The sequence below is a fragment of the Siniperca chuatsi genome, linkage group LG19, assembly GCF_020085105.1.
Source record: "Siniperca chuatsi isolate FFG_IHB_CAS linkage group LG19, ASM2008510v1, whole genome shotgun sequence".
Taxonomy (NCBI): domain Eukaryota; kingdom Metazoa; phylum Chordata; class Actinopteri; order Centrarchiformes; family Sinipercidae; genus Siniperca; species Siniperca chuatsi.
This window is the reverse complement of record NC_058060.1, coordinates 21,996,350-22,006,480: the sequence shown is the minus strand read 5'-3', so window position 1 is coordinate 22,006,480 and position 10,131 is coordinate 21,996,350.

Below are 10,131 nucleotides of genomic sequence, written 5' to 3'. Positions count from 1 at the left end.
AAACTGGGATCTGATTCCACAGGAGAGGAGCTTGATAATTGAAGGCTCTGGATCCCATTCTACATTTGGAGACTCTAGGAACCACAAGTAACCCTGTATTCTGGGAGCGCAGTGTTCTAGTCGGAAAGTAAGGTATTATGAGATCTATAACATGCAATGGTGCCAGACCATTACGAGCTTTGTAGGTGAGGAGAAGGATTTTAAATTCTATTCTGGATTTTACAGGGAGTCAGTGCAGAGAAGCTAATATTGGAGAAATATGATCTCTTTTACTAGTTCTTGTCAGTACACGTGCCGCAGCATTCTGGATCAACTGGAGAGTCTTAAGGGACTTATTCGGGCAGCTGGATTATAAGGAATTGCCGTAGTCCAGCCTAGAAGTAACAAATGCATGCATTAACTTTTCGGCATCATTTTGAGACAGGATGTGCATGATTTTTGCAATGTTACGTAGGTGAAAGAAGGCAGTCTTTGAAGTTTGTTTCACGTGAGAATTAAAGGATAAATCCTGATCAAAGATAAATCAGAGGTTCCTTACGGTGCTGCTGGAGGCCAGGACAATGGCATCTAGAGTAACTATATCTTTAGATAATGTGTCTCAGAGGTGTTTGGGTTCAAGTACAATAACTTCAGTTTTGTCTGAGTTTAACATCAGAAAGTTGCAGGTCATCCAGGTCTTTATGTCCTTAAGGCATACTTGAAGTTTGGTTAACTGGTTAGTTTCATCTGGCTGGATCGATAGATATAATTGAATATCATCTGCATGGCAATGAAAGTTTATGGAGTGTTTCCTAGTAACATTGCCTAAAGGAAGCATATATAAGATGAATAGAATCGGTCCAAGCACAGAACCTTGTGGAACTCCATGACTAATTTTGGCATGCACGGAGGACTCACCGTTAACATGTACAAACTGAGATCGATCTAATAGATAGGATTTAATAGATCTAATAGATAGGATGTTCCAGTCTCTGTAATAGGATGTGATGGTCAATGGTGTCGAACGCAGCACTAAAATCTAACAAGACAAGTACAGAGACAAGTCCATTGTCTGATGCAATTAAAAGGTAATTTGTAATTTTCACCAGTGCTGTCTCTGTGCTATGATGCACTCTAAATCCTGACTGAAAATCCTCAAATAAACTTGTTATTTAGAAAAGTCACATATACTGTTTGTATCATTTTATGCATTTTAACAAACGAGCCAATGCTGTTGGTCTTGTGCTTGGGAAAACACTAATTTTATAACTGACACATCTGATAACGAGTATAACAATAATTTCAGCTTGTTAGTTGCTTGAAAGCTCACAATGTTGCATTGGACACACATGTTATCTACAATTGTAGCTACTGATAGCAATAATGAAATGATAACAGTAACATTACAAAATTTGTACAAAATTTCATAAAATCGTATATACAGTTTCTTAGTATATCCATTAGATACTAAATTAACCTCACCACACCACACTTTTCCTTTTCACTCACATACATACATACATACATACATACATACAGACAGACAGACAGACAGACAGACAGACTAGGAAGTATGCAGAGCACATATGGAAATATTAGCAAAGGATGTCAATGAGAATTCAGCAGGTCAGTAAAGCCTCACTGTGAACACTATATCCGAACATTACAAAACATAAATCGCTGCATACATCCATGCAAATGCTGTGTATTTTGATCAAAATGAAAGAAAATTCAAATGCCTTTCTGTCTTCAAAGACAATAGCCTGAGCCTAAAATGTGCAAACAGGTTCAATAATTGATTAGTGAATAAACCAGGTGACACTTTTTTATGACTAAGCCAACTTCATTTACATAAAAAGGAGTATGGAAATGTGTATCAATTATATCTGATGCCAGCAGCAGAAGAATTTACCAGAAACATTCATAAGACATTTAAAATCAAGGCTCAGTGATTGCTCATTAAAATTACACCTACAGAAGAAAGAAAAAGGGAAAGACAAATGCCTTGGGCTGAACTTTTACCTTGGTGTGACATCAGCTGTGAGCATCCCCATTTGCCTGAAGATGTTTATATCCCTGAGAGCTCCAAGGAAACACTGCTGATACTTATTTGTACATGTGGGAGCGTTTCCCCAAACAGATTCTGTTCTTGGTATTTCATTATTTCCTTTTCTGATTCCTATTCCAGCATACAAAATCTTCTTAATCTCAAGTAGGGCACAATTTCAGATGAAGCAGAGCAGTTCTTTTGAAATAAGGTTTATGGACAATATTTCAGAAATGAATCTTTATTACTTTGAAAATGTCACCTCTGTGACAAATACCAATATATTGTAGTTAAAAAGGTTATTTGTATCCCCTTGAGCAAATTTGTTTTGCAGAAGAATCAATTGAATTCAATAAAGAGGTTGGTGACAGTGTTCTTACTATTAATATATTTGCCATTTTATTAAATAGGGATGACAGGGTTGGCAGTGTGGCTCCGACAGATTTTCATGATGCACCAACTTATTCTTATTAGAAATATTTAGGTTACCAAAAAAGCAAGAGGGTGTCAAGAACACAAAAAGGCTTGCATCAAGAGGTTGATGCTGACTTCTCTAGAAATAAAGAAAAAGATAAGTGAAGTGATAATTACATCATAACCACAAAAGTGTCAATAGAATATGATAGTGGGATGTTTTCACTGTGAGTATTAAACACCTGATCCTCATAATTAAAGTATGAGATTAATTATTTGTCATATTGTAGGACCAGGACCCAAAATGGAACATTATACATTTATTGTCCAGGGTCCTGGAGACCCTAATCCCTCTTTTTTTTAAGCTGGTAAAAACACAAAACAAACAAACAAACCAAAAACCAAACAATCACCTTGATACTTAATGACTTCTCCCAATTTATTGAGATTTTCCAGGATTTGAACTAATGACATGTTGCATGTTTCTAATGACATGTTTTAAGATTTCCACTAGGCAAATAGCATGTTACTTCTGTTTGGGGTCTCAGAGACACCGGTTATAAAACAAAATACAATCAATGTTCATATGCATTATAACTGATTGGAGTTGACAGGACTTTTATATCCAGCACTACTGTTAGGAGGGTAGTGCTGCGTGCTGCATCTTAAGTCTATCTGGATTTCTGTTTTTTTATGACAGTTTGTTCATAAGACCTAACAAGTAGTAAATTAACCCCAAACATAAGTAATGTCACTTTGTAGGATAACATACTGCATGTCATGAATTACTTCATGGCAAACAAAAGGAATATATGCATAGGCCTACAACATAAAACCAAGAAATAGTTCTCTCTTTGGTTTAACATGAATGCTTTGTGATGTCTGTATTTCGTCACCTTTATAAAATGTGCAATTCCAGTTTGTGGCAAACTCCTTTACTTTTCTACATACAATGTTTGTTTTTTTTTTTTTACTTATACAGCAGTGAGGTCTATAGGACCCCAACCAATGAGAAAGTAAAGCCAGTGTCAATAAAAGACAAGGGTTAAAACACATCATTCAACCAGTTGAAAATATACAGAAATATACACATTTATATATGTACTCAGTGATCAGGTCAGCAACCTTGACTTTGCCAGTTTATTATGGGAGCTCAGCCATGCCTCGCCCATAAGCTATCCTCATCTCTTCAGTCCAGTCAATTCAGTGTTATCAGTGAAATGTACACATATTAACCAGCATGACTATATGTAGGGACATGTTTCTTGTGTCTATGTAGGACAGATGTGTTGTTGGTTTTTACACCAGGGGCTGCCTGCACTGTATCGGCTCTGTCCTTGCACACTGAGACAAGGAGGGGGAGGTCACGTATGAGTCCCATGTGAGACCAGTGACAAGATGCATTTGTGCAATAGAGTGATGAAATGAGAGGGAAGGAGAAGTCTGAAGGAATTGAAGAGGTACCAGAAAGGACGGAGGTGAGAGGGAAGGAGGGGGTTTGTTAGGGTGACCTCTCCTGTCCCTGTAAAGCTGCAGTTTACTTTTGTAATCCCCTACAGAACAGCTAAGGGGATACTCACACTGTGCTTCCCTTGAGGAAATGAAGGGGACACTAGAAATGAGAAGCGTTGTTATGTGGGTTAAATGTGAGATTACTGCTCAAATAATCATATCTGATTCCTGTAATCAGTTCAGGAAATTTTCCAACCTACCTCAAAATCCTCAAAATGAACTGAAAGTAGCATAGAGATGTACAGCGTGCTTGCTTTGCATTTATAGGGAGGCATAATTTAATTGTGCTTCGATTTGTTCTGTGTGTCTGTTATTATTCCTGTTTAGTTGCACCTTAACAGAGGATAATGAAAACATCCTCAAGCTTGCCCGGAGTTAAAGATGCCCTGCCAAGTCTCTCCTTAACTGTCCAGTGTGCCTCTATTTATTCAGCCACTTTATTAATGTGAGAGATAATCATCCACATAATTGTTTTAAAAACAGCACTGCTTTGAATTTGTGTTTCAAATCTGTCTGTGCTGAGTATACCATCCCAAATGCCCGTATATAATTGGAATTCACTATAGTTCACTCCTGCACGCTTTAATCACTGTCATCCTCAAAATGAACCATAAGGTTTTGTTTGCAATCTCTTCTGCACTTGTAGGTAGTCATCTATTCACTGTCCTGTTCTTGTTGACCTGGCAAGAGATGCGGCCAACAATTTTGCAGACAACTGCAGGGAAGGCGGTGGAGTTCAGCAACATCAAGGTGTTGCAATGAGATATCAGAAAACTCAGCGAAGATGATATGCTGTAGTGGGGAGAAATAAGAAATCTCTGGGAGCAGATCAGATCAGTCTCAAGCTGCATAACCCCAAGAATCAGCTTAAAGAAAGAATGTCAGAGCTGGCAACTTCACATCAAAGTACAATCTCCCCCTCAGATATTTTTCTTTTACCTGAAAGGCCACAAGATGTTCCTCCTGTTGGGAAAAAAAGAAAGTTGGCTAAAGCTTGCTCAACTATTGCAAAAAGAAAATGCACAAAGTGAAATTATACCTGATCACTCTCGATAAGATTAGATATTGATTTGTCTTCCAAATGACTCTCTCTCTAGATGATTACGTATTTAAACTTCATACCGTTGCTGTGAGATGTGTCAAGCATGGTAGCAGGAGAAACCATGGATAGGACCCAAATGCAGACATTGAAGCTGAGCAGGTCTAATTAAATAAATTTTAATGGTAAGGAGACTTACACAGGAAACAAGCAGGCAATGGATGGTCAAAACCTGGGCAATCAATCCAACACAGGAACCAAACCTGACAGGGAGCAGGCAAAGTACAAAGTCCAAAATCCATTCAGGGTCCAGGGAAGAAGAAAGAGAAACCCCCCAACATAATAACACCAACAGCAGTCAAGGGTAACAAAAGACAATGACACCTGACACAGGTACAATGACTGTCTGATAAAGAGACCAGCAAAGCACACAACTAAATACACTCAGGTGAGGCTACTCAGGGTGGAGCAAACAATCAAAACTGGCGGGAAAAGCAAACAAAGACCGGAAGCAAAACTGACACATGAGGGCAAAAGAACATTTCAAAATATAACAAGAAATACTATACATAACCCCTCAAACCATGACAACCATTATTTCCTTTTCCCCTGTGCCCACCATGGATTCAAGAGTCTGAAATGATTGCTGAGCTTATGCCGTGGAAATCTGCACTAATCATAAACAATACATCTTTTTTTTATCTCTTCCTTTGCATTTGTTCATGCACCATAAGCTTTGAGCCACTGTATGTAGTTTCATTGAATTTAGCTAAACTGATTTCTTTTTTCTTTTGGTTCTGCAGTTACTTTCCCTTTGACAGAGTCTGATGGAGGAGTTTAGCACGCCACTGTGACTCTGGAGCTCCCTGCTTTTTAAATCTAATTTCTCCAGCCTGGTAGAGAAGGGCTTACTCTGGAGAAAGTAGTAATAACCACTGAATATGGTGAGTCACATGGAACTTCATTGACAGTCCTCATATATAGATGCATGGGCATGTGCACTCTTGATGTAGATCCAAAACGCCCAAACTGGATGGCACTACAGCAGGAGCACAAGAGCATGCTGATGAATCATGGGTGGGAGATAAGAGTGTTAAGGATATTACGAGACATTCTACAAGAGAAAACTCATCTCATTGCCCATAACTTCACTTAGGTGATTGATTGACTGACTGACTGATTAACAAATATTTGTTCTCTTGCATTTTTTGAGCTACTATATGCAAAGAAGCATCCCAGTGCTGAATATACCTACCCTTCAGCTGTTTGCATATTATGAGTCATGAAACATTTTGGCAGGTAATTCTAAGAGACCTAAGGTCCATACATTTTTCATCTGATTCATTTTTCCCGCAGCAGCGTGGTGTCTAAACAAAACAAATTACTCTCCTTCAAAAGGAACTTTATGCACCTCAGTTTGTGAAATCAAAGCAGCCTCCAGTCTGGTTTCCTGCTTCCACTGAATAAAAAGGTGAAAATAACAAACACAGCTACATTTTTGCACATTCGTGAGAAAGGTTTAATTGGCCAGTGGCATTAAGGTTTGGACTACTTTCATAGCACTGACCAGGAATACATCCTTCTTTCCATTTAGAATGGATCAATCAACTGTATTTAATGTGTGAACAGGTGTATCAACTCTTGTACTTACATGAAACCATTCACCCAGAGGCAATAAATATTCTCATAGCCTTCATGTGTCTTCAAATTTGGACACATCTGTGCATTCATTATTTTTCCCCCAGAAGTCAAACACTTTGTCTCTGCAATCTAAAGTCATTTTTGAAAATCTAATGTCATTTTGAAATTTTACTTGGTGGTATAGACAAATACCAAAACCAATATAACCATTTTTAAAAAATTTGCAATGCATGGCGTTAATATTTTTCAACACAAAAGTATCTGTAAGTTTGGCTTACATTTTTCTCCTATGTCCGCACATTTGATACTTTTTACTAGAAATTTGGTTTGGTGAGTGATATGGTGACTCCCTGTGACTGCGGTGCGGTACATAAATGTAGTGCTCCATTGACTTCTCAGAATGTTGCCGCTCAACATAGGTTAACTTAATTGTGAAAACAATTTAGTTCTATATAAACATAATTTCTAGGAGACAGGTTTGATAAAAGAGCCCACTGTGGATTGAACACACATTCAATAGACCTGTGTCATGTGCACATCTGCTATATGAAAGGGGTATAAACTTCCAGAGATACAGTAGTAACTCTTTGTGGTTATTGTACAAACTGTATTGACGTAACATTTATCATTTAGTTCAAAAAAATGTAAGAACAAGGTGTTCCATAGCGTGATTTCAGAGGGTTAAAACTCAAACCCCTGTCAAGGTATATTCCATCTGTTACTTTATTTTACTAAATGGAAAGTGGCAACAGAGGAATTGGCCTTCATACAAGCCTGATCTCATTTTACAGTGACTGTCAAACTGACACCATGTGCTTGTCTAGTATTGCTAAGAAAGTCAGATGTGCAGATTTTTCAATTCAGAGGAAGAATATATATATATATTTTAAGTGTAAATCAGAAAGTTGGCATCCTGTCTGTTCAGTCCACCCTCAGTATAGAGAGTGAATTATGAAGGACTTGTTTCATTGAGGTGAGTAGCTGCTCGAGTGGAGACAGTGTTTGGAAATAAACACTCAGTGCTGAGTGACTGCCTCTCAATTAACCTGAAAAATTAATGGAAGGAACATTCTTGATTATTTCATTTATTGCAGCTGGTTAGGATAAAAAAAAACATCACAAAAAACTACAAATGACACCTGTCAACACTTCTGGAGGCTGAGCCTTTGTTTCTCTTTGCTGTCTTCAATTATGTCAGGAAATTTTACCCCTCACTCACTGGGACAGTTTCAGCACACACTAACCTTGATGAATATCCTTGAGCTATTTTTGTAATTTTGTTTGCTTATTTATTTACATGAAAGAAGATGCAGAGACAGGATGTGTGGGTTTGAATGGCACATGAAGTGTTTCCAGTGTAAAGTGTTTTTGCTGGGAGAAGCTTACTGTAGAAGCACATCCCCCTGTGCTTATCATGATTCAGTTGTACACCACATACCCTTTCCAGAGAAAAACAACTTTAGAATTGGTCATCAGTACCAAAAAAGAAACCCCAGCCTCAGATATCATATGAAACCCTGAATGGAACTATATCAGATATCAGTGATGAATAAATATAGACAAGGCGCTCCTTAGTAGAGGTACAGAACTCACTTCAAGGCGTTATCTTATTCAGTTGATGGGCAGTGCAGAGCATGCATTTGCAGCGTGACTGGGCTGCTTTAGAGGACATCCCAGCAATCTGAGGAGGGATCCCAGGGGAATATTATCCAAGCAGAATGTGGACCTGGGAGATGTATCTGTGACTTTCCAGCTGTATCTGATGGCCCTAATGAATAAATATGGGCCGGGTGTTCTTATGAGAAAGTGCACTTTTCAATGAGGGGATTTTGTTGTGTACAAACCATGACAGGGATGCTAGTTGTTAAAAACTTTTTACTCCAAAATAAAATAAGTGTAATTCCTACTGGCCCACTGCTTAAAGTGGACATATAGGACATATAGAATGATATAGTATCTGTACGGGCATAGCTATCATTGAGGACACTGAGGTCATGTCTGTATTTGTTTTTCTATGTGCATCAAGGAGAATTGGGCTTCTGGGGGATTTATTGTACAGTTAAAACCAGACACATTGTGGCACTGGCGCCATTTATGGGGGCAATGGGTTTAAATTGCTGTAACGTGTGTCCATGAAGTTTGTGAGTTAGCAACAAATATCATTTGATAAAGTATCTTTATTATAAATTAGACAACATTACAGTTAGCAACTTCTTTTTTCATCTCCATGTGATGGCAGTGCCCGGTTGTTAGGTTAGTAGGCTGTTCTGTTTGCTTTCCACATGCTGTACAATGATGATACTGTGTTTTCATTTCTGGTGAGAATTAGCTAGGTCAGTGTCTACTGGTAGATTTCAGCTGGAGCCTTTCTCACCAACCTGATTGTGCAATAATTATCATGATGTTTCCTTGGTAGACTTGGCTATCTAAACAAGAAAAAAAGGCACACCGGAGAACACGAGTGTTGATATTTACATGTTGAAAAGAACGCTTGAGTAACAGGTCAAGGTAAAGGGTTCATGTCTTCAGTCATGAGTCTAATGGTCGTGCGGCACTGTACGGTAAAGGTGAGCATATGTTATGCTGACATCTGTGTGTGGAATAGACACAAATGCTTCTCCAAATTTGGTTCAAAAGGTAATTTATCCACTACTTTAAGACAGGGGCAAAAAAAATGATGATAAAAGTACAAAATTAACATTCGTAGCACCTTTTTGAAAAGATATACAGTAAGGTCACTTTTTACATACTTGTACAGACTTGATAATGTGTTCTATCTTAATTATATTATTTCACAGAACATATTGGAAAGAGTATTTGAATCAAAGCTTAAATATCTGCTAAAAAGAGGGGTTTGCTTTAGAAAATAATCTCAAGGTCTTAGCAACGGAAGGTCTTACCACAAGACAGTGGCCTAGTTGGGAAAGGCAAAGCCTTGACTCAAGGCCTGAATGGGAAACAAAGGCCAGACAGCAAAATGGCGCCAACTCTCCACCAGCTGTTAATTCATGCCTAGACGCGATATTTCAACTTGAATCCAAGTGTCCACCATTTTGGCTCTGCCCCTTTGTTTGAGTTTCGCAGGTCTGCCTGCCATTTTGGCTCTGTGTGTGACGAAGACCCACATGGTTACGTCCGCCGTCTTCCTCGCACCCCGCTCTCTATTGTCCCACACACACACACACACACACACACACACACACATTTTATATGCTTATATGAAGTTGATTGATTGTTAATCAGTGCTAAGGTTAAATAAACGCTATTGTATCTTTTAAAGAGCAGTTGCCTGTGGTTATTGTGCACGTGTTGTAATAACAGCTGGTTGTGACGGTCAGTGCTCAGATTCACCCTTCACTGTCCACCCTTATCAATGTAAGATAGTACTTTAAATATCAGTTTTAGGTGGACAGCCACCACTGATTTTCATGTTTGGCTATTGGTCCCTGATCCCAGGGTGGTGCCCCATAATTATTCATTCATATTAATACAGCAACAG